This window comes from Mauremys reevesii, linkage group 15, assembly GCF_016161935.1.
Source record: "Mauremys reevesii isolate NIE-2019 linkage group 15, ASM1616193v1, whole genome shotgun sequence".
Classification (NCBI taxonomy): Eukaryota; Metazoa; Chordata; order Testudines; family Geoemydidae; genus Mauremys; species Mauremys reevesii.
The window spans coordinates 39,946,990-39,970,968 of NC_052637.1; positions in this window are offsets into that span (position 1 = coordinate 39,946,990).

Genomic DNA, 23,979 nt, shown 5'->3' on the forward strand with positions numbered 1-23,979 from the left:
TTGACCGTAAGTCATATTTGGCTATATCTGGATTGGAGCTCTATGCTGATCCTGCAAATGCTACGTAGAGTAGTGCTGACTACCAGGAACAGACTTATTGATGTCCATGATAGGAAGCATTACTCTTGATTTCCAGGATTACTCCCTATTAGGAGAGTTAAATGATTTCTTATTGACCAAAGTAATTGCTATGGGATAAAGACTGAAATCCTTTCTTAGGGATTCGATTGTGATCTACTTATTCACACTGAGTAGTACCTAACTTCGCAAATAGGCCCATCAACTTCATTGGGACTACTTGTGTTAATAAGTACTACTGAGCATCAGTAAAAGCTGCAAAAATCTGGCCACCAGACAGCTTTTGTTTTTCAGTAAGCTGTCAAATGATACACGCAGTTTCATTGGCCTGGACAAAACCTTTGCTTATTTTACTTTAGATCTTCCCAGTATATCCTTGAAGTATTTTGCAGCTTGTATAAATCAAAAAGGACGAGTAGAAAGTAGGCCAAATCCTATTTCTGTTACTCATGTGAGTAGCCTCACTGAGCAAATATTTTCCAATGAAACAGCAGCCTTATAACTCTGAACAGCCATAAACCAGTGATGCCATTGCACTGTGCTAACACTGCACGTACGTATTATTGACAGTGGTGAAATTCCGTAGGACAGATTTCTTTCACAGGGTGCTCTCCCCCATTATGAGCTCTTTTCTATTTCTGATACACACACATCAATGTAGTCAAACCTCACAAAAGAAACACCAGATGTTTCAGACTCAAACCAGCAATAAACGGTGAAGTCAAAATGGAGTCGTAGCTTTATTAGAGCCTTAAAATCACATGCAGGACTAATATCAATATTATATGCACAGGTCAAAAGTGGTCTATGACTATAAGAAGAGAAAGGACCATGGCTGTGATCAAAGGACTAAGGGCCAGATGCTGAGGTGGCTACATAGCTCTATTGACCTCAGTGAACATGCCGCTGTTCTCATTTACATCAACAGACATTATTATTTCATGCTGATATTTCAGTGGAGTCCAGGGACCGCAATAAGGAACATGACTCCATTGCACAGGTACTGGGCAAACACTAGGAAGTGAAAGCCTCTGTCTGGAAAAGGGCAAAATCTCTGATTTACACCAGTGTAGCTAGGGCCAGCTCCAGCTTTTTTGCTACCCAAAGCGCTGGAGAGAAAAAAAGAAAAAGAAAAAGAAAAAGGAAAACCCGATTGAGCTGCCGATGAAGTGCCGCCAAAGAACGGACGTGCCACCCCAATACTGGACGGAGTGCAGCCCCTTTCTATTGGCCGCCCCAGGCACCTGCTTCCTTCGCTGGTGCCGGCCCAGAGTGTAACATACAGCAGAATCTGTCCGCCTGACTCCTTTTTGGACCAGCCAATGTTTCCGCCATTCAATTATAAAGAAAAAAAAATCATAAAAAGTTAAAAACATCGGAAGATGAACACTGGCCATACCTCACTACTTAAAATAGTCATTCTCAGCTGATATGAGCCACATAAGTATCTGAAAAAACACGTATCAGAGGGGTAGCTGAGTTACTCTGGATCTGTAAACCCAGCTGACGAAGTGGGTATTCACCCAACGAAAGCTTATGCTCCAGTACATCTTTTAGTCTTTAAGGTGCCCCAGGACTCTCTGTTGCTTTTGAAAAAACACAGCTACCCCTCTGAAATAAGTATCTGAAGCTGTCAAATCCATAGGACTGCATTCTAAGCACAAAGGCGTTTGAAGACAGACAGGACTAGCTGCCATCTATTGAAAGTATTGTGGCCCTGATCAGGGCCGGCTCCAGGCACCAGCCGAGCAAGCTTGTGTTTGGAGCGGCAGATTCTATGGGGCGGCTTCCACCCAATCCTAGGGCAGCACGGCCGCTGTTTTGTTTGCTTGTTTGTTTTGTTTGCCGATCCGGCTGCCCTGTAGGGGGTGGTAGCGCGGAGGAGGGGCACACCCTGGTGGGAGCAGGCTGTGCGCTCCGTCTGCGAGCTCTGGCGCAAGCTTGGCAGGGCAGCCTGCGTCCTTCCCTCCCCACCGACCGGAGTGGCGCGGCGCCCTCCCGGCAGGCAGCGGTTGGGGCCGCGTGGCGAGCGCCCCACTGAAGCCCTGGCCGCCCCCCTTCTCTTTCTCCCTCCACTCCCTCTCCCTCCCTCCCGCTAGCCGGGGTACGTCTGCAGTGCAGGGAGTCCCCCTGCACCCTGGCTCCGGCCATGCTGCAGGTTTTTTTTTTATTTTTATTTTTTCTTCCTGTTTTGCTGCTCCGGCCGTGCCACAGGGTTGTTTTTTGGTTTTTTTTTTGCTTTGCCATTCTGGCTGCCCCTATTTTTTTTGTTTGTTTGTTTGGGGCGGCAAAAAAGCCAGAGCAGGCCCTGGCCCTGATTCAGCGAAGTATTTAGCCATGGGCTGAAGTCTTCTTGAAGTGAGTGGGACTTAAGTGGTATCTGAATATGGATGAGGCTATTGATATGTGCTCTTGAATTGGAGGGGAACTGATTTCAGAAGTGCTCAACACCCACAACTCACATTAGTTTAATATTTCATATTCATGTAACCTATAAATGTCCACTTTGTGGGAATGCACAATCCCATGGGATGCCAAATATTCTCCATTCCAAGGAAGGTCAGTGGCAATGAACCTTAGACTGGAAATACTAGACCCTAGGACATTAATGGCATCAGTCTTTGTGCACCTAATATTCCATGGATTTTAGTCACAGATTTGGGGCGCCCTATCCAGGACTCACTGATGTCAACAGAAAAACAACCATTGATAACAACTGGAGTTGGATTAGTCCCTGGGTGAAGAAAATAAATTTAAGATTAATAGTGTAATTTTTTCTAGTGTCATAAAATTGAGGGTACAATACATTTAGTCCAGTTGACACACCCTACCCCAATTCATGGCAAGTGATGATGATATAAAATTTTTGGCAGCCTGCTGATGCAACTGTCTTCAATTTCTCTTAGCAAACATTTAATTTGCAACCGGCTAATTAACTGAGTAGCTGGCATGTTTTGTAAAATGTGCCAGCATGTAGCAAAGGAGATTTCTAAAGCCTCTCAGGCTGGCATCTATTTTAAATCTGACTATGTAGACTGACTACCTCTGAGCTTCAGAAAGAAACGTGTAGGGGGGAGGGGGGAAATCCCAGCTCTGCCAGGCAAGAGAGAATTCTGCCATTTCATTATGCGTACAGACAAGCAAGACAGAGTAGTGTCGCAAAGATAGATTTGCAGACTTCAATAGCTTGTTTTTGTTGGTTGAACTTTACAGCATTCGGAAACTTGCTGCCTTTTAATTTCTATATTTCTCTTGTTGAAATATGCGGTGTGCACTCTTAGGTATCACCTTACATTGCCCCGTCAGTAAATACATTTCATATGTTTTCCATTAGGAAAGACAGTTTAGACTAGTAGCTGAGAAATGAGTATCATTTCAGTGGAGCTCTTTTTTTCAAGGATCTGTCATGGAAAATGTCTGACTTGATTTATATAGATTTGTAAAAGGTGCCTAAGCAAATCCAACTAGACACACCACATTTTAACTGGCAATTTTTGCCCAGAGAGGTTATTTCTAGTTCTTACTTTCCTAATAATTTATCTTTAGGGTTTGTACATGATTTGATTGAAGATTAATCCACATATTATATAACACAAGTAAACATGAATTATCCTCCAAATTAAAGGAGTTCTGTAGCCCTTTTGCCCCCATCAGTTTTAATCAACATAGGATATGAGTGCTGGGCAGTGCACTGTTCAGTCCCTTCGCCTCCTAGTTGCCAGAAATAACTGGGGATGAAGTAGGACTGGTATGAATCTTCCCCGTGGTTTCTGGTGGCAAATCCATATTCACAACACAACATGGAGTCTATGGCTTTTATCAAAACATAGGACAGAAAAAAATTATGAAACAAAAGATATGCAAAACCAAACAAAACTAAATTAATGAATGCTTTTTTCAGTATCTTGGCATTCAGATACTGAAAAGAAAAACATTTTTATTATAAACCAATTGTCTTTGCCAAACACTTTCTTTGTTGCCTTTGTTATTTCAGCTATCTCAGCTTGAATAAGAGTGTCCTCTCTGGTAGTCCAGCTTCACCCAGCAGTGAAGTTGTATAATCCTGTGCTTGTGGTTTTACAGTCTCCTGCCATGTAGATAGCAACTTTCAATAAGAAATTATCAGAATGCATCACACATTTTAAATGAAACCCCACAGCACCTCTGGAAGGTGGGCCTCATATTACAGGTGAGGAAACTGAGGCACAGGACTGTTGAATGACTTGCTCATGGTCAGAGCTGGGAATAGGAAAAGGGGTGCTCAAGTCTGAGACCACTTAGGCAGAGACGGCACTGAAGTACAGGCTATATGTATGTTTAGGTCATCATAGGATTGCTATAGTTCCCTGACATTGGGAACTCTTATCTCCTTGCAAATATAGATCTCCTTCATATACTGAGGAGGAGTCAACCACCTTCACAGCATCTTCTCTCCCTGCTGCCCCACCCTGGACACAGCAGAGAACTTTCTCTGGGTCTGGGGACCTGCATGTCAGGATGGGATAATCACCTTCCACAGCGATCACACTCAATCTACTAAAAAAAAAGAATGCAGCCTCAGATTTTTCCATTGGCTTCTTTTTCTGCTGAGGGACTATTCCTTGAAGGGGGAATCTAATGGTAGTTGTGAGTAAGTAAAAAACCCACATTGCCAGGGGACTTATGGAAGTGGGGGTCAGGCCCGGAGCTGGGACAGAGGCCAACCACCTCCATACAGATGGTCCTTGTAAAACCTGCAAGGTTTGGGGCTAACATGCCTCCATCCCAGCCCTTACTCACCCTGAGAGAACCACTTTCTTAAAGGCCTAAGTGATATTGTCCCTTTCAGACACTGAATACAGTAGAGAATGGGATTGTGAATTGGGAGTACATGGTCCTATTCCCAGCTCTGCCATTTTGTGATCTCGGATAGAGCAGGAAAGGGCTAAAATGCTGACTGAGGTGGTGTAAGAACTAATGAACCCATGTTAGCAAAGTGATTTGAGATGCTCAGATGAAAGGCGCTATGAGTGCAAAGCATTTTTAGCAGTGACAGCAAGTCATACTATACTTTCTGTGGGTACTAAGAGACTTCAGAGACCAAAAGAAAAGCAACTAAATTAGAAGGGATTAGGGACCAAAATTTGTACATGAGGAACAGTGTGACAACTGCACCTCACCTTCCTCTGCATATGTCACAGGAGACCTATGCCAGTCTATGTTATTAACTTTCTCTGCCTGAGTAAATAAATTCAAGACATATATACACTAATAGCCCTGGCATTTTAGAACAGTCAGTTAATAGCTGGGTGTGTCATTATCATATAATATAAACATGATTGCATTAAACGATGAGATTAATTCATCAAGAAATACTAACTGCACCTGTTCATTTAACCGCTGCAGCAAATGTATTTAAAAGCATTAACAGTTTGAACTGGAGGTGGTTCCCAGGGTTTGAAGTGGAGATGTACTAACTACCTCCTTCCATCTCATTTCTGGCAGTTGAGTCAGGGTTCATATAACTGCAGGCTGATTTCACTTCATTGCAAAATGGTCTTAATTGTGAATGCACCTAACAAACAGGCTAGTCATTAATGATTAGCCTACGTACAAGGGAATGGGTACAAAAACAAAATAATTGCCTTGTTACTACTCACCCATCTGAACTGAACTGGGTTCCTTTCAAGGGTTATGAAGGTACAGAATTGAATTTAAGTATTGATGTTTGGATAATTTGAGAAAGGTGGAGATTTTTTTTCATGTAAATTGATACATTTTTTTGAGTTCAGAACCAGGAAAATACATCAGATTTTGAGTCATTTCGCCTTTATTGTGAGAGGCACACATAGCCTTCCCATACCTCTCTTGTCCACTTGTGAAACTTTCTACCACCCTTTCTCTGTCTTATCTATTTAGACTGTAATCTCCGCAGGGTAGGGACCGTCTCTGACTATTGGTATGTACAGCAGCTAGCACAATGGGACCCCAAACTCAGCTACCACAATGCAAAAAAGAACAAAGTGGTTTAATTTGTGCAAAGGAATCTTATTGGGTTTAGTGAGAGTCACAGACTTTAGTTCCCTCGTTAGTTCCACTGTTACAATGTCATCATTCCAAGCGGAGATGCCTAAGGAAGAAAAAAACAGATTGATGCCAAAGGTGTATTGCTGAGCCTCATTCACAGCTGGAGAGTGTCATGCTGAGCAAATCTAACTATAGATTTCTGGGTCTCCAACTGACAGCACAGAACACAGAAACTAATTGTGGTTTTTTAAACCAGTGCATTAGCTTTGCAAGCAGTGATAGTCTATACATTCAGCTGCATTAAAGTAAGATAAATCCTCCTCCCACTGAGCAACTTGTAATAGGATTTAGACAGAGTTATTGCCAGTGAGGTCTTAGGTTCAGATCCAGATGCTTAAAGAAAGTAACCAGCCCTGCAGTGCTGTTAACATTGGAAAGGTCTCAGTGGAAAACTCCCTTTTTTATTTCTTCACTATAACACAAGAGAACTCCAACTGATTTATTTCACTATACAGTTAAATACTAGTCAACTGAATTTTCTGGGGAACATACTCAAGTATTTGTTTGTGGTTCATGAGAGGCGTTTTAGGGGAACTCCTCTTTTGTAATTATGTGTTCTATAACTTCATGAACAGGGATGATTGGATAGATAGATAGATAGATAGATAGATAGATGGATAGATGGGGTGTATAGGGATAGATAGATAGATAGATAGATAGATAGATAGATAGATAGATAGATAGATAGATAGATAGAGTTGCTACTCTGCTGAGTAGTATCAGATGTCCAGGACCTTAACAGGACAGAGGAGAAATCAGTGAAGCAGACCCTGGGTATGTTCAAAGTGCAACTTGTTTTAATTACCCATATACACTAGTCTCAGACAGAAATGATCACAACCAGCACATAGGCAACTCCTTCTTTCAAGAATCTCAGCCCAGTGCTTAGTTCCCAGGGAGCAACTCTGCTTCAAGAATTGACTTCAGAGACCAAAGTAGAAAGCAGGCTGTCCTGCTATTCACACAGCTTGCCCTACCCAAAAGCTATCTCTAACAGAACCTGGCATAACCAACAGCTGACAACAACCCGCATGCCTGCCCAAGATGGAACATTTGCTCTCACGCTAAAAAAATAAACACCATGACTTTGTGATGGCTGCTATACCGATATGAATTATTCATTGTTTGTATTGTTTCTTGCTGACCATTGACCAGATATCTCACTAGGGTACTATCTCTAGGGGCAGTACAACATTGCAGAATCCCTGAGGGAGCTCCAAGCAGTAGAACTGTAATCATGTTCCTCTATTCAGGCAAGTCTCTATTGCCCCTGCAGTCTAAAGCCCCATCTTCTTAAATGGCCCGTGACCTTTGGTCTTTGCAGCTACACCTACAATTCTACACAATAGCAGCACAAACAAAATCACCTTAGAGGAAGATCTACAGCCAGCTGTTTATATAGAAAGTAATGCACCTGAGGCCCTGAGAGACTGACTGTAGAAAGAACTTCAACACTGCATCTTTGTGAAAAAATGGAGAATGACCTTTAGTCCTTGTAGAGGCACACTACATCCTTACAAAACAATAGCAGCTAATCCACACACCAGGCTCAGGAGACTCTCACTAGAAAATTAAGGAGTGAGAGGGAAATTAACATGATGTTAAACATCAGAGGGGCAGCCGTATTAGTCTGGATTTGTAAAAAGCAACAATGAGTCCTGTGGTACCTTAAAGACTAACAGATGTATTGGAGCACAAGCTTTCGTGGGTGAATACCCACTTTGTGGGTATTTACATGCATCTGATGAAGTGGGTATTCACCCATGAAAGCTTATGCTCCAATACATCTGTTATTCTTTAAGGTGCCACAGGACTCTTTGTTGCTTTTTACATGATGTTAAACATCATTCTAAAGTCAGTTTAGACAGGGACAAGCTATGTTCAATATTCTGTCAATGGGTCCTGGTTAAATGTATGGTTCCAGTCAAGCAATGCTTCTCAAGGTTAGGGACTCCTTATTTGAAGTCAAACAATGGGTGACCCCTTTCCATTGACTATAAAAGTAAGAGTAAGAAAAAATGTAACAAGCCCTCTCCCCTTCCCAGTCCTCTGCACCAAAGTTATGGCTACCCCGAAGTTATTCTAGAAATATAGTTTTCTTTGTTTTAGAATAGTAATACAATTTCCAATGTCTTGCATCCTCCTCCCCACCCCCAACTGCTTTTGATGACGCCCAGCATCACAACCTCTGAGTTGAGAAATACTGCAGCAGATTTTCTCCACAACCAAAGTCCTGTTTAATGTCATGTTAGTTAACTTGACTCCTAAATTTCTAATGAAGGCAAGTCCATTTGGGGCTAGTCTCTAAGAAGGGGTTGAAAAGGAATGCTCCTTTCATCCTTTCTTTAGCATCTATTCAGGTGCAAGCTACACGCATGCCTATGTTACAATAAACTAATTGCCTCAGTCTATGGTTTTTAGATCATTATACGTTTCTCTGTAAATGCCCTAGAATTTCACAATCAGTACTGTAAGAAAGCTTTTGGTGCCAGATTCTCAGCTGGTATATTGGCATATATGCCTAGTTGTACCAGGTGATGATATGCCCCCATATGTTTCATATTCACACAAGTCATCTGTGGCTAATGACACCTCATAGGCTCTATGTTCATTGTGTCTATGCATAGCAAGAAATATACGGTAAAGAAAAAAAATGTGGAATAAATAAAGAAGGAAGGCAGCTTATGCAGATATTTGGTCTTTCTTCAGTTCTTTTTCTCTGTAGTTTCTAGTATATAAAATAAAAATACCCTCTGGCTTTTCTGGTTGGAAAATCAGTTCCTGTGATGGAAATCAATGCACTTCTGGCTTAGTGAGCTGGCAGCCAAATTGAATAGGGTTCCAAGTGAATTGTAAACCAGATATCCCATTCATCTCACTGGCATGTTAACAAGAAAGTGGTTCAGAACAGAAACACTCAGCGCTTGAGTCTCTGAAATACAATTAATATTTTATAATTATATTCCATGAATACTGATTAACACCAGTGCGTAACTTAACCTAAACAATTCTGGCCTCAGGATGTTCGAGACACTTACTTTACACTGTGTGGAGCGAAGTTCACTTGCTAGAGGAAGACTGATTGGTCTTATTTTTATGCAGATTCTGCCAGCCTACAACAATCTAATTCAGCAAATTCTCCAAGTTCCAGTCTGCTGCTCCTCTGACCAATGACTGGAAACTGCGTAAGATCGTACTCAGTTGCATAGGCATCTATGAGATGGGGAAGTCAGACACTACTAAAATCATTTAACTTGTGACTGAAATTGAACATACTGTAGCTTTGCAGATATATTAAACTATAGTGCTGTCATATTCTGCCATCTGGCTAATAATCAGATGTTCTTTTAATTTAGCATGTGACTGACAATATTCTTTTTGATGCTACCTATGCATGAAGCATGAGCTCTAATTACAGTACTTATGGCCAGATTTTAATATTATTGACTCCAGTAAAACACAAGAACCTCCATTAAGGTCAATAGATCTATCTATCCATCTATGTTTCTATGTTGTATCGACCGCTGAGGTATTAGGTTCAGAGTGGAGAAATCTCAGGAAGAGAAGTTGTTTTTATTATGTTCATGCTTTGCCACCCCTGCATCACTGCATTAGCTGTTCTAGGTCCTAAATAAAGTTTGTTACTCCACTAACCTTACTGAGCGTAGAGAGATCCCATCACTGCCACATAGAGGAATCTGACACATTTATTGCCTGTATCTGTACAGAAGAATTTCCACAGGGCCCCACTTAGCTCATGAGCATTGATATTAGGGATGGGCAAGCAAACCAGTTTTGGGGAAAATAAATGTTTGCCCATTTCCTGAAATGAATATCTGCTTCAGTTTCTGAAAGTTGCACTATATATTTCTCAGAACAGAAGTGAAAAAGCCTAAATTCTCATAAGAAAACCTACCGATCTCAACTTTCAGTCCACGTACGCAAATTCCGGAAGTTTGCAGAGTTTAGATACTCGGTCGAATCTTGGGCCGTGTATCCACACTGAACCCAATTTCCAAACTTTTTGAGGATCACCCATCACTGATTCAATGGCAGTGCCATATGTACCACAACTGTATCTTAATAGTTAATTTATAGAGAGAGAGCATCAACAATGGACTAAGTACTTCAGAGACAAGCATAAAGACAATGGGTCAGAGTCTCTAAACAGGTGGAGCAAAGGGACCATGCCCAAGCCACAAATGCCCAACAGAGAATTTCCCTTTGAGAATGGAACTCTTTTTTGCCCAAATGTGTTGAATCTGGCACAGTGCCTTTAGCCTGTGGGAGGAGTATCTAAGGTGAGAGGTGGCATAGCAGAGTGGAGCCGTTTTATGTAAATCCTCCACTGCTTATGGCTCATTAAAGTCCATTAAAGACCCTAATATTAGTAGCACAACTGAGAGCAGACCTCCAGCAGCTCTACATTGTGATGGGGCCAGAACAGCTCTGAGTATCAGTGAGCTGTAACTGGCTCCCTGATGCCCCTTTTCCTCTCCTATGCTAGAAACTAATCCAAGGTTCCTGCCCCAAAACGTTTACAACCATATGTAATTCTACATAACTGATAGCACTAATGGAAAACAGTACCCACGTGTAATCCTGTGACATATTTTCATTGCTGCATGGTTTAAATGGTAGCACATACATCAGTCATTTACCAATTGCCTGCTTTACATACTGGTTAAATCTTTCCACTTTTTGCCTTCATTTCCTAGTGCGCTTGCCTTTCCTTTTTCTCTTCCCCTTCACAGACAGGCAATACTGAATCCGTATATCTCATTCTCCACTTACACTCAATAGACATAACAGCTTCCCAGAGAGCTGATAAGGCAAATGTTGTCACTAAGCTCCTCCCACCTCAAACAACCAAACATAAAACTGGTCCATTCAAAGGTTAACCTGGAGGAGGAATAAACAGTTTCCATTATTTGGGGTGTCCTCACTTAAGACTTCAATGTTCAGGGTTCAGTGACAAACCTGCAGGAGAAAGAGAAACTTGGCTTTCCTGGGAAAATCTGAGTTTCTGTGGACAGTCTTCTGGAAGGCAAGTAACAACAAACCAGGACCTAAAGGTCATTCTCAGGCTCAACTTTCTATGGCTATACTTCAGTCTAGATGGGTATGTGACCTGGCTACGCGATCCAGTCAACAACTGGCTCTGAAAATAAATCACGAGAACCAGCTATGGGCTCAAAGAGTGGGTTTTTTTTTTAAATTCCAGTTGTTTTGGAGTGCAAACCACACATTTTCCTGCTTTTTCACTGTCTATTTTTGTTTTTCAGTATCTAGCATTTCATGACTGCAAGCAACTGAGCACTGCAGTTCATCAATGGGCCAGGCATGGAGGCTTCTCCAAGTCAGCAGAACATCATCAACCTCTGCCTCTGAAGAATGGTGAGTGGACTGAAGACTCAGAACAATGGGTTTAGCCACTATGTCCGCCCATCAAAAAGACCTAAACTAGGAAGGAACAAAAGATACTTGAACCTCCCCTCCCTACTCTGGTTGGAAAAACATAGGGGTCTGTAACTGAACATTGCAAATTCTCAGAAAAGATGTAGTTCAAGTTTGGTTATGGGGGGTAAGCAAAGGTTTGGGGGTAGGGAGAAAGCTTGTCTTTGCTTAATCATGTTGCTTATTTCAGGGCTCTGTACCCAGCTTGCATGCTGACTTGCTATGAGGCCTTGTTCAGTTCACTTAACCTCTCTGTACATCAGTTTACATGTCTGCAAATATAGGGATGACTTCATTGGCCTTGGACTGGAGCCAATAATACCTACCTACTTCACAAGGGTGTTGAGAATCTTAATAGATTCTTATTTTTATTGGAGTTATGAAATTAATGCATGAAAGGTAGCAGATACTGATAAGAAAAGACTGGACAGAAATAGCAGGGGCACTGTATCTTCAGTCTAACACCTTTTTTCCCATCTTCTAGGTTGATGAATCAAGGCATAGTTTGGCCATTGTACCTTTGTTACTAATAAATGATAAGTTACGGTGGTACACACCATGCTGTCAATGTTCTTTTTTAGATGGGTTATCCAGACATTAGGAAGTAAATTGCATATTCACGAAAATTAAATGTAATATAAGAAATATTGTTGTTGGGGCATCCTGAGTTGCTAGGTGCACCCTCTGGATGATTACAGAGGGTTTCCAGGTGTAAACTGATCTGAATAATTAATAAGGAGCCAGGGACACAAAGTTGTGCATGGAGCTAGTAACCCCACCATATGAAACAAAACTTACTAGAGGAATGAACACCAGGAGCCTATTGGTATGTAGCAGGCGTGAACAAGAGATTAACTTCATGTGCAGAATACGGTGGACATTGGTCAAACCTGTAAGGAAATCCATGTCCTGAAAAGCCCTATGACAGATAAGTACTTGAAACTGGATGGGATTTTGGAATATGAGAACAATGCATGAAACTACTAAAACTTCCCAAATAATTCAAGAAATGGATAGATACCATCTTGATGTCCTAGGGAGCAGTGAGTCTAGACAGAGAAGTTTGAACAAACTATACTTTAGAGAAACAAATAAGGCCATCATGTGGATGGTTGACATGAAGCTGATATATCAGTTCTAATGTTGAATGAAGAAGAGCTGGAATTGGCGGAGTGGGAATCAATCAATGAAAGAATTATTAGAGCTCGCTTTCAGAGCAGATTTTTAAACTAACAGTCATACAATGTATACACCAAACAATGAGAAGCCAGATGAGGAAAATATGCTTTTCATTAGTTGTTACAGGATGTTACATGACATCGTGGTGACTATGGGTGATTTTAATGCAAAGATTGGAAGTAACAAGACTAGGTTGGAGAAAGTTATGGGTAAGTGTGGCAGGGATTTGGACATGAACCAAAATGGTAAATGATTAGTAGAAATATGTAATGTGAACAGCCTAATGACAAGTAAAACAATATTCCCTCATAAAGAAATCTGTAAAGAACTTCCCAGCAGGTATTACAAAGAAACAGACAGATCACTTCTACATTTCAATAAAATGTCATTGCTTGTTGGCAGATGTACATGGATACAGAAGAGCAGATATGGGCAGTGACCATAACCTTTGTATCAATAAATTGAAGACCAAGCTAAAGACAATGAAGGTCAGATGATGACACATTGATAGTGAACCATTAAAAGACTCAAAACACAACAAAGTAAGGTTTTTTTTAGCTTGAACTGAAGAATAGGTTCAAATGTTCTAAGGGAGTTAATTGAAGAAAATCGAGATATCAATACTCTGTGGCAAAATATCAGAGAGTGCTGGATATCCTATATATATAGATATAATCTATATCCATAGATTGTTTTCCTCACAAGATCTCTATCAAGGAGAACCAGTAATCTGACTTTATATATAGTGATAGGATTTTATTTGCTGAAAGAAATCCATTTATGTAACCAGTTTATCATCTAGAATGTCAACTGAAGAAGAGATGAAGACTTATGCAGAAATGGAATTTTGTGATGGAGGAGTGAGAATTGAGCATCAATAATCTGTCCAAATATAGGACTGAATTCTGCTCTTATTTATACCTGTGCAAATCTACAACAACTATTAGCTTCAGCGGACTAACTTTGGGTTTGTACCCTGGCAACTGAACAGAATCTAGTCCATTTGTAGCAATGTAGATACTCAAGATAGCTTGAATTTCTAAATATGAACAAGAGCTGCTATAAATAAATCTGTGTGTGAAGCAACTCCCCAGAAACTGAAGATGAAGAATCTTCATTATTATTATTAGTCAGTGTCCTTATTAGTCAGTGTCCTTCTTTGTCTCTCTTGAATCTATACAGCTTTACTGCTGAATGTCTTGCCTCCTAGTACATTTGTCTTGAACTGAAAAGAGTTTGGTTGGACAGAGAGTGCTCACCAAACACTAACAATAAAAGGACACAAGGTCAGCCACTGTTTAGCCCTCTTTCATGGCTCAGCTGGAGTTCTGTAATAAGTTGTAATGTCACCTTTTCCCACAGTGACCTTTAAAAGTCCAGGTGGTGAGAATGTTAAAATCAGTCTTAAATGCTTTTCTGTACCTACCTATATTTTCTTATTTGAATGTGAGAAGAACCAGCACAATCTGGCTAACATCCTTAACTTTGCTGAGCTCCTAGCGTGCTGCTGACCTTTGTTTCAAATCATGGACTGGTTAATTACAGAACCTGATGGGGTGGAAGCAAATCTGAGATGGAAGTAAAAAATTACCTCAGGCTTCTGAGAATGTAAGTGCAGTACAGACCAATTATTATATGTATTTCTGTATCTCTCCCATCTCTACAAAACCACACCTCTGGCGAAAGGAGTTTGATTTGAAATAGGTGGTTGATATCTGACCCCTAATGATAAGTACCTCCCACCACTGAACCGTGAGGCTGCATCTTTACCAAAGAGGAGCAAGCTGAGTTTACTTGTAGATAGATTTATTCTCTTTCTACCACCCCAGATTATGCGACTGGCCAGGGCATCCTGAAACTTGGTGTCCTTGGTGAGCAATTAGGTAGAAACCAAGTTGTTTATTTTATTGTAACTATTAATCTATCATTGTTCTCATTTGCCTTTTAAGTAAAGATTTATTACAGCACCCCACTGAGCTCTTAGATTTCTTTCCATGAATTATTTACTGCTCTGTCCTCAAATAAATGTGTTCATATTAAAATCAGTGCTTTTGAAGGTACACTCTGACCATGAACCTCAGAAACATTCAATTTCCTTGCAATGGGATTCACGCTGCAGTCGAAGGGCTAAGAGAAAAACCTCACCATTGGAACTAACCAAGCTTTTTTACTTCTGATGTTATGCAACTAAGCTGCTTGGATAATGATGGCATTATATATATTATGTGATTTAATACATTTAAATCCATGACATTATTACATTGGTTCTCAACCTGGGAATTGCAAAGGGCTGTCAGGTAGACCTAACCACCCTCCATTTCTTTAGGTTAGATGATAGAGGAGGGGTGTCGACATTTAGGACAAGGAGGTCTTGAAACTTTTTTGTCCTGTGATAGGGTGATGGCATGGAAGACACTAAGAATCACTACAAGATCGCTTGCAAAGCATGGAGGAAGAATTGTATAACTGAACACTAAGAAAGCCCAATCAATGGACAATTGTTTTACTATATCCTTCTGCTAAGGGTATGAAATGTTATAGCATTCTCATTATATGCCATTTTAAAAGTATCTAGTTCTGGTATGATGGACCAAATAGAAATCACATTAAGAACCAGTGGAATTCCAGGAACATTAGGTTCTCATGTCCTGGAAGAGACTTAAGATCTTCCCAAAGTGGGTGGTAAAAAAAAAAAAGTGGGGGTGAATGAAAGGTTATTTTGACCAGTTAGTTGTTCTTGGCTCTTTCTCTGGTGTGCACCTCCAAATATCAGAGAAGCAAGAAGTCCCTAAGTAGTAATATGAGAAGGATTAATGCCATTAGCCATCCAGACTTACTGAGGAAATGTGCAGCAGGTTCCATTGCACAGCAGTATACAAGTTGCAGAACAAAGACTATAAAGATTTCCTGTCCTTTGTATATAGTATTTTTTTAGCGTCCTAATTTATTTTGGAACACACAATCTGAATATATTTGATGTCACACAGAGCCCATTTGACAAAGCTATTCTGAAACATTAACAACAACCTTTTATGCAATGCTTTTGCAAGATCTGTTGTTTCTGTGAATGGTACTTAAATCACTGCAGAAGAACTAAGAATCATACATAAAAGGAGATTATTTGATCATAACTGTAGTTAAACTAGCCCTCTGATCTATATCATTTTCACTATTATTTGATTTAAAGAGGACTCTGGTAATGAAGTCCATTGCCCAAATGGGAGTTTATCTTCTTATCAGGAATACTCCATCAGTCAAAAGACTTAAGCATTTTCCTCACCAATACTAAAGTATACTCTTACTTTCAGTAAATTATATGAATTGCAAACCTGATATGTATAATGTTAACATGCTTCTCCTTCACAAAGATGTAATCAAATGGACCATTGACCTTGTTTTACCTCTAGATATCCAGTTTGAATCCAACTCACACCAGTGAATATGTCTGATGGCATTAAATAGTTGGTGGATCCTGTGCCTAGTGGATAAGATTAAAAAACATTAAAAAAAACCCTCATCATCCCAATGGCCCTGATGAACACCAAGAAGCCAAGGACTAAATAGGCCATAGAAATTCCAGTCCCTTCTTACATCTGGAACATATTCTTCTTCATCATAATTTAGATACATCACAGAGAGGTTTCTAGGAAACCAATGCATGCCAACTGTCAGTGCTTATACCAATTCTGAGGATACATAAAGGACAGCAAATCTCCATAGTCTTGGTCTGGCATCTTTCTACAGCACTAATTCTCCTTGGAATTGCTCTTTTGTAAAGAATATAATTAGTTCATTGCTATAGTGGCTTATGAGTTTCTTTCTATTCTGTGCTGTCAGTACCCGTGGTCGCAACGTCACCTGGCATAACTTGCCTTTGGAAATCACCCATGTCTGGTGTGTGCAATCCCTAGGAGCAAGAAGAATGACTGAAAAACAAGTGATCACCCGAAGGGTGCCCTTATTACTTGGAACTGACTTGGCTCATTTCATACTAATCTACACTGATGATAACAACCTCGGAGGGAGAGGCCCCAGTCTCTAAATAGGGATTATGGTGACATGAACATCTTGCATACTTTTCAGGGTGGAATGTTGGCAAACAGATTAGCATGTCTAATTAGACCCTGACCTTTAAATGAAATGCAACCAGTTGGCTACCTTCAAATTCTTCAGTGGCTTTCCTTCCTTTGTTTTTCTTCATGCAGTTTTATCTATAAGTGTAAAAGCAAATAGTGGAGGAACTCTGTACCGTGGAAATAAATGACTTAGGGGATTTGCTAGTCCATGGCTGGGGTAGAACAGGATGGTGGAAAAGCTGTTTATGGTGCAGGAAAAAAGAAGGTCAATGTGTGAAATCATAGGACAAAGTTTTTAAAGTGTCCTCTGGTTTTGCATGGCTCAATTTTCAAATGGAATCTTGAGACACCTAAAATTCCCAATGACTTCAGCTAGTGTTGTGGGTGTCCATCACTTCTGAAAATCCATCCCAAGGAGTCTCAAGCTGGGAGCTTCCTTAAAAAGCAAGGCATCAAAAATCAGAGGCCGCTGGTGAAAATGTTGTCCCTAATGTAGCGATCCGTAGGTTCATTTGCTACATACACTGGTTCCTTTGGCGTATTTGCAATTTGTCAGCACTTAAATTGTAACCAGAAGTATTTTAAAAGTGCAACCAGTACCAAGATGTGATGGCAGTTTAGCAGTATTCTCGCAAATAGAAAGAGCCTATTCAATAATGCTTCATTACAGAGCCTCTCATGCAAAACTGTAGATCTGTTGATGAGCACGTATCTGTGAATGGAAGCTTAGCTCACACCATTTAGTGCCATCATGATTATGAATGTGAGCAGCTGGAAAAAATGTTAAGTTTTCTGGATCAGTGAATCAAAGTTTTGCTCTTAACTGCTTAACCTAGTTCTGTTTACTGTATATAATCCAGCATTTTGTCATTCTGTAATCCATTAAAGCCATGTAGCTTTACCTGCAAAGAGTAATGGATTTTTTAAAAATCTGCTCTAATAAACAGTGTTCTCTGTTTGTATGTGAAGATTTCATATATATTTCTGCATTTCTCATGGACATTTGGTTTTATTTAGCCCCAACAACTGTGGCCTGAATTTGGGTCTTTGTTGTCTGAAAGCACACATTTTTATCATGTTTATTTATAGCTGATGGGCTTTTTTTGTTATTATTTTTGGAACTCCGTTCTCACTGTCCACCCCTGATGTCCACAAGTAACTGGAAGCCAGGTTAGAGATCCTCACAGACCAAACTAAGAAGCTTCTTTGTTACTGTAAATAACAAATAACTGTTTAAATGAAGTACCACACCACAGTACAGTAGCCAGTGTTGTTTGTCAAGCAACAGGTAACCCTAAAGGACCTACAGAATTATCTGAAAATTTTGTTTAGGTGATTGCCCACGGCTTTATTATTTAAGGATAATGAGAGTATTGTTATCAGGCACTCTTTTCCTAAATAGTTAACTAAGCACAACATGTGTGTATATCTCCGGTGTGATTTTATGTTGCACTGCATTATTTCTTTTAAAGCACACTATAAACTGATACCTACTGCAAGTTATTCATTCATCTGCATTCTGCCAAATAAAGATATGTGTGTGTGTGAATGTTTGAGAGACAAGAGGCATTGTCTATAGACTAGACCAGGAGACAATCATGACTTCTGGGTTCTTTTTGCAATCCACCAGTAGTGTGTTGGGTAACTCTTAAATTCTCAATTTCCTCATCTGCAATAATATCTATCTGATAGCCAGGCTGGGAAGATAAGAACATAAGAAAGGCCATACTCGGTCCGACTAAAGGTCCATCTTCCAACAGTGGCCAATGCCAGGTGCGAGAACAGGTAATCATCAAGTGATCCATCCCATGTTGCCCATTCTCAGCTTCTGGCAAACAGAGGTTAGGGACACCATTCCTGCCCATCCTGGCTAATAGCCATTGATGGACCTATCCTCCATGAACTTATCTAGTTCTTTTTTGAACTCTGTTATAAATTCATTAATGTTTTCAAAATGTTCTCGGGGTGAAAGGATCTAAATAAGGATAATTCAATATGCTTCTCAGATAACCTCTCCTTACACTGTTTATTCTTAGAAAAACACTATTATGAAGCTAAGAAATCACCTAATTTTCCTGTCTGTCCCCTTATGTTCTCAGTAATTCAATTTGGCAGAGGTTCCATTGACTTATTTTTTCTTATCCTATCACTATTGCTCTTCAGTTGTGCTGGCAATGGTATATGTGAAGTGCTTCTGGCTGTCACCCCTGCAGGTTTAATATCTCATGCTACCAAGGTTAACCAGGACATAGATTTGTCCAGGGCACTTGTGCACATAGGAAGTAAGCAGCTGTTTCCTATATTGCTTTCAATTACTAATATTCACATGAAAAAGAAAAAAGATCCAGTCTGTGCTTAAGAAAACAAGTGCTTACATGACAATAGGAGATGGCTGCATGTGTGTCCTTTTTTCAGTCCTGGTCTGACCATTGCCAGACATCTCTCTTTTCTGGATAACCCCAGTTCAGCATATCCTTTAGGTGCATATTATGAATGAATGTCTCACTAACCCTACCAAAAATGTTTAATTTGGATACTGAATGGGTTTTTGGTCTCTAAGATAATTTTCACTTACATTTAATTTGCCCCAATCTGAACTTCATTCCACATTTCTGTTTTCATACTGAGCTCCATCAACTTAGCTCCCTTTCAAAGAAAAACCCATAATATCCTCACACTATTAACCATGTGCTAGGAGATTAAATCTGCTATCTCTGTCCCTCTGCACATTTTCATACCTGCCTTATGTACCATTAGCTCACAACTTCTTGACAATAGTTATTGAATTGTGCATGTGAAGGAGAAGAGATGAGAAGGCCTGTTTTCTTGATTCTCACCTAGGGAAGAAATCATTGTTAACGAATATACCAGGGACCCTTTCTATTATTCTGCTTTTTAAGATGCATACAGAGCCCATTGAAGTCAATGAAATAATCCCACTGACTTCTATGGTCTTTGGATGAGGCCTTAATGGGGAGTGTGCAAAGGAAGGGGAGACAGAAGAAAACACAAGTAAAAAAGACTGCTATTGTAATGAGTCATCAGGTACACAACCAAGATCACCTGTCCATAATTACTCCATTCACTCTACAGAAAATGAATTGTGTGTGTCTAATTTCTAATACATGCCTAAGTGTATTTGTAGGCCCTCCAAATACAACTAGAATACTAAGCTATACCCCGATGCTGCAAGGGGATCCCGGCACGTATACATCTCTCTCTCTCTTTTTTTTCTTTCTAGTTCATTTTCCTAAAATAACTGCTCTGGGAATTATTTTTTGGGGGAAGTTCTATGACTTGTTTTATGCAAATGGTCAGACTGAATGACCACAATGGTCCCTTCTGGCCTCAGAATCTATGAGTCTTTTGTTGCGAGACTGCAGTTTGTATTTTGTGTGCTCTAACACCTGAATTCTCCTGAGATCTGTGACATAACATTGCCTGAGTAATAATATGCAGGAGTATTGCTTCAAACAAGGACATTTTCTAAATACAGACAGAAGGGAAACCTTCCACCAATTCATTTGTAATGATTGCAAACCCAGTTCTAGAGGAACTCTACTTTCTGCCTCCAACGTGATTGCATAATAGCATCAGTTTCAATCACTTGATGCAGTTTGTGCATGTCACCCTCGCAGGGTTTTATGGCTTGAAAGTATATCAGCATTAACTCATTAATTCCCACAGCACCTATGTGAGATATCTTGGTATGTTATTTCTCCCAATGTATAGATGGGAAACTGAGTCAAAGTGGTTAAGTAAGTCATTTAGTGATTGATGGTAGCATATCAGAGCTTGAACTAGAGTGCAAAGTTACTGGCTCCCAGTCTGCTTCCCAGACCTCTACTTTCTCAAGTAGATCATATAATTTTCAAACACGTTCCCTAGAATTTGGCCCATTCTAGTTTTCTAATCATTCATTCATGATCCCAAAGGTAAAAGCTTTGAATAGACCCACAAGCTCAGTCACCACCTTCAAGAAAGCTATAACTTCTGAAACCTGGCTTTCCTCCCCACTAATACACTCCAGAAGATATCAATTTTAGCAGCTGGAGCAAGGCTAGCCTGTTGCTGAATTTCTGATCTGTGTGAAGAGGAGATGCATCTCTGCAATGGTAGATGTTAATCTAGAAGGAAGATTTCCCAACCTGTGGGAACTAAAAAGGGCATCTCTTTCTGCACAGCTTGTAGGGAAAGCATCACTCTGCCATGAATGGAAATATGAGGGCTAGGAGAAGGTTTGCTATCAAGTCAGGTTTGGTTTGTTTATAGGGGAGACTGAACCAATGGATCAAACCAGGGAATAAAGAGGGTGGAGCCAGATGGAGTTCACTAATATAAACCAGGAGTAACTCTACTATAGTCTGTGAGTTGCAAAGCTCTTCCCCAGTGATACTGAGACAGTAAGTTAAACAAAAAAAGTCTATGCCTTTCTTTTGGGATGCATCAGCCACAAATTTCTCTGGGGAACCACGGCTTCTTCATTCCAGGTTTTGCCTGTTCTTACAAGGACACTCACCAACACTACCTAATGCCTACTCTCTCCAAAGAAAATGGTGGCTTCTGCTCCACCTGCTTTAATAATCTTGGTGAGGAAGCAGCCACAGCTGGAGACTGCCTAATTCCTCCAGTGCAATCCCTGAAATGAGTGCAGACAGCTGGGAACCTTCCCCTGTTTAGGGAGTGAAAATTAGCCTTGTGTTCTCCCAAGGTGAGTCAGATTATCAGCTAGTCTGCATTAGCTCCACTGAATTCTTTACACTAGTTGAGAATCTGGCCCATTAACAAAGAAGCCAAGGAAATAAACAGACAGCAGAATAGAATAATCTTTGTTCAGGGCTATGGGCGCTTGCTCTCTTTTGTTCATTCGAGCTCATGCAAGGGCTGATTGATGCCTTGCTCTCTGACAGTCTTTTATAACAATAAACATTCTTGTGCAGATTTTACTAGCAACACCTGTCACCTAGCCTGCGATCCAATTAGCACAATGCTAATGTGAGACTGAAAAGACTTGGGGTCTAGTCCCACTTCTACTGCATGATTAGACACATCATTTTGCCTCAATTTCCCTTTCCACTTTTTGCCGCCTTCTTTATTTAGAGAGTGAGTTTTTGTGGGTAAGGACTTTCTCTTACCATGTGTTTTTATAGCAGCTAGCCCACTGGGGTCTTATTATTATTATCTAAACACAGACTGGGACCCCACTGGGCTGGCTGCTGTACAAACAGAACAAAAAGATGATCCCTGCTCCACAGAGTTTACAACCTACACTAGTCTGAGGCTTCTGGATGCTCATATAATACAGATAATACTACTATGTATAATGAAACAGTAATTATTATTAGAGCTCAAGTCAGATGCTCATGAGGGACTCAAACACCGAGGACTGTGCTCAAGGCATGGTGGATTATCCTTTAACTTGTTCACTAGAATCCTATTGGCATCTTTTAACCTTGCTATTAGCCCTGTCTACCTCTCCAGTAGCACTGCAGCCAGTCCCAGCTGCTACTCTGTTATTTCTTTTTGTGCATATGTCTTTGTAATTTGGGACAATTTATCAGAGACAATTCAGATTAAATTGACACAATCCAGTGCACAAAAATAATGATTTCCCTTTGTGCAAGGAAAGGTATTAGACCAGCCTCCTTCAAAATAGGCTTCTAAAAGTGGCACCAGACTCAGAAGAGGCATATTTGTATTTTGAAGGCATCAAGTAAGAAGGGGTTGAGGGGAAGAGAAAGAATGTGGGAGAAGAAAGGAGAGAGAGCGAGAGCACCTCAGCATGACATATTTATTGGGGGCCGTAGCAGGCATGTAATTATAGTATTGCCAACCTCAAACCTTCAAAAATTATGAGTCAAGGCAAAGAAAGAAAGAAAGAAAGAAAGAAAGAGAAATATTATCATAAAAATGATGAGATTGAAAAATAACAGTTATAAAATTAAAATTGAGATTTTCACATAATCAATTACTTTCATAGCTAAGTTTTAAGAATATATTTATATAGTGACACTCACAATAAAATCACAGGCATTGGCAACACTGTTAATTTATTTCAAACAAGGATGATAATTTCAATATAATTATTCTTAGTCTAATGAGTTGGTGGATCACCTGTGTGACATAAGCCCTATACATCTAACAATTAATGAAGAGTTTCCTTTAACTCAGTGGCTTTTTTGGAACAGGAACTCCACTGTCAATTCAAAATGCCCAATGGCCATATTCTGCAGCACAGTGACTACCGTGGTAGCCACAGATGTATTATTTGAGGGAGAGAAAAAGAGAGAGAGAAAAAGACGATTGGAAAATGGAATCTCTGTCCTGCAGGAAATTCTGACATTTTGAATTTTGTTTTTGTTCTGAAACAGTACAGAAATTTGAACATCTGAAATTTCTAGCAGAACAGAAATTTAAAAAAAAATGTGAAACTCAAAATATTTTGTCCCGAGAATGTTAACATATTATAATATAAAATGTTATGTATTAAAAATATAAAATATATTACAATTAATAATATAATACAAAACAAAAATTCATCATCAAAATGAAATAAGAAACAAACATGAAATGAGCCTCTGAAATGTTTTGATGTCAATAGAACAGCATTTCTCAGTGGAAAATTATTTAACAGAAAAATTTTCTACCCGCTCCAACACAATTTCATTATAGAGATGTTATCTCAAGCAGTGCTGCAGACTGAATCTTCTGTTTCGTTGAGCAGAGGCAATGACTGTACAGACTTCCAACTTGTCATTTGACCTTTGTAACTCAGCTCTCTCCCAGGTGACCATTTATATGCTACAAAGGTTACTGGCTAATGCCAACTGTGGTGCTCGTTTTTTGATGAGGTCCTGGATGGAGACCACTCACTAATGTCTAGGGTGACCAGATGTCTCCATTTTATAGGGACAGTCCCAATTTTGGGGTCTTTTTCTTATATAGGCTCCTATTACCTCCCACCCCCTGTCCTGATTTTTCACATTTGCTGTCTGGTTACCCTACTAATGTCACACTGGCCACCAAACAGTCCTCAATGGTAATAGTGTTTCTGGGTCAGATTTGAATCATCATAACCATGGATTAAATGTTCTATAATTCCTAATATTTATGCCATATGCCT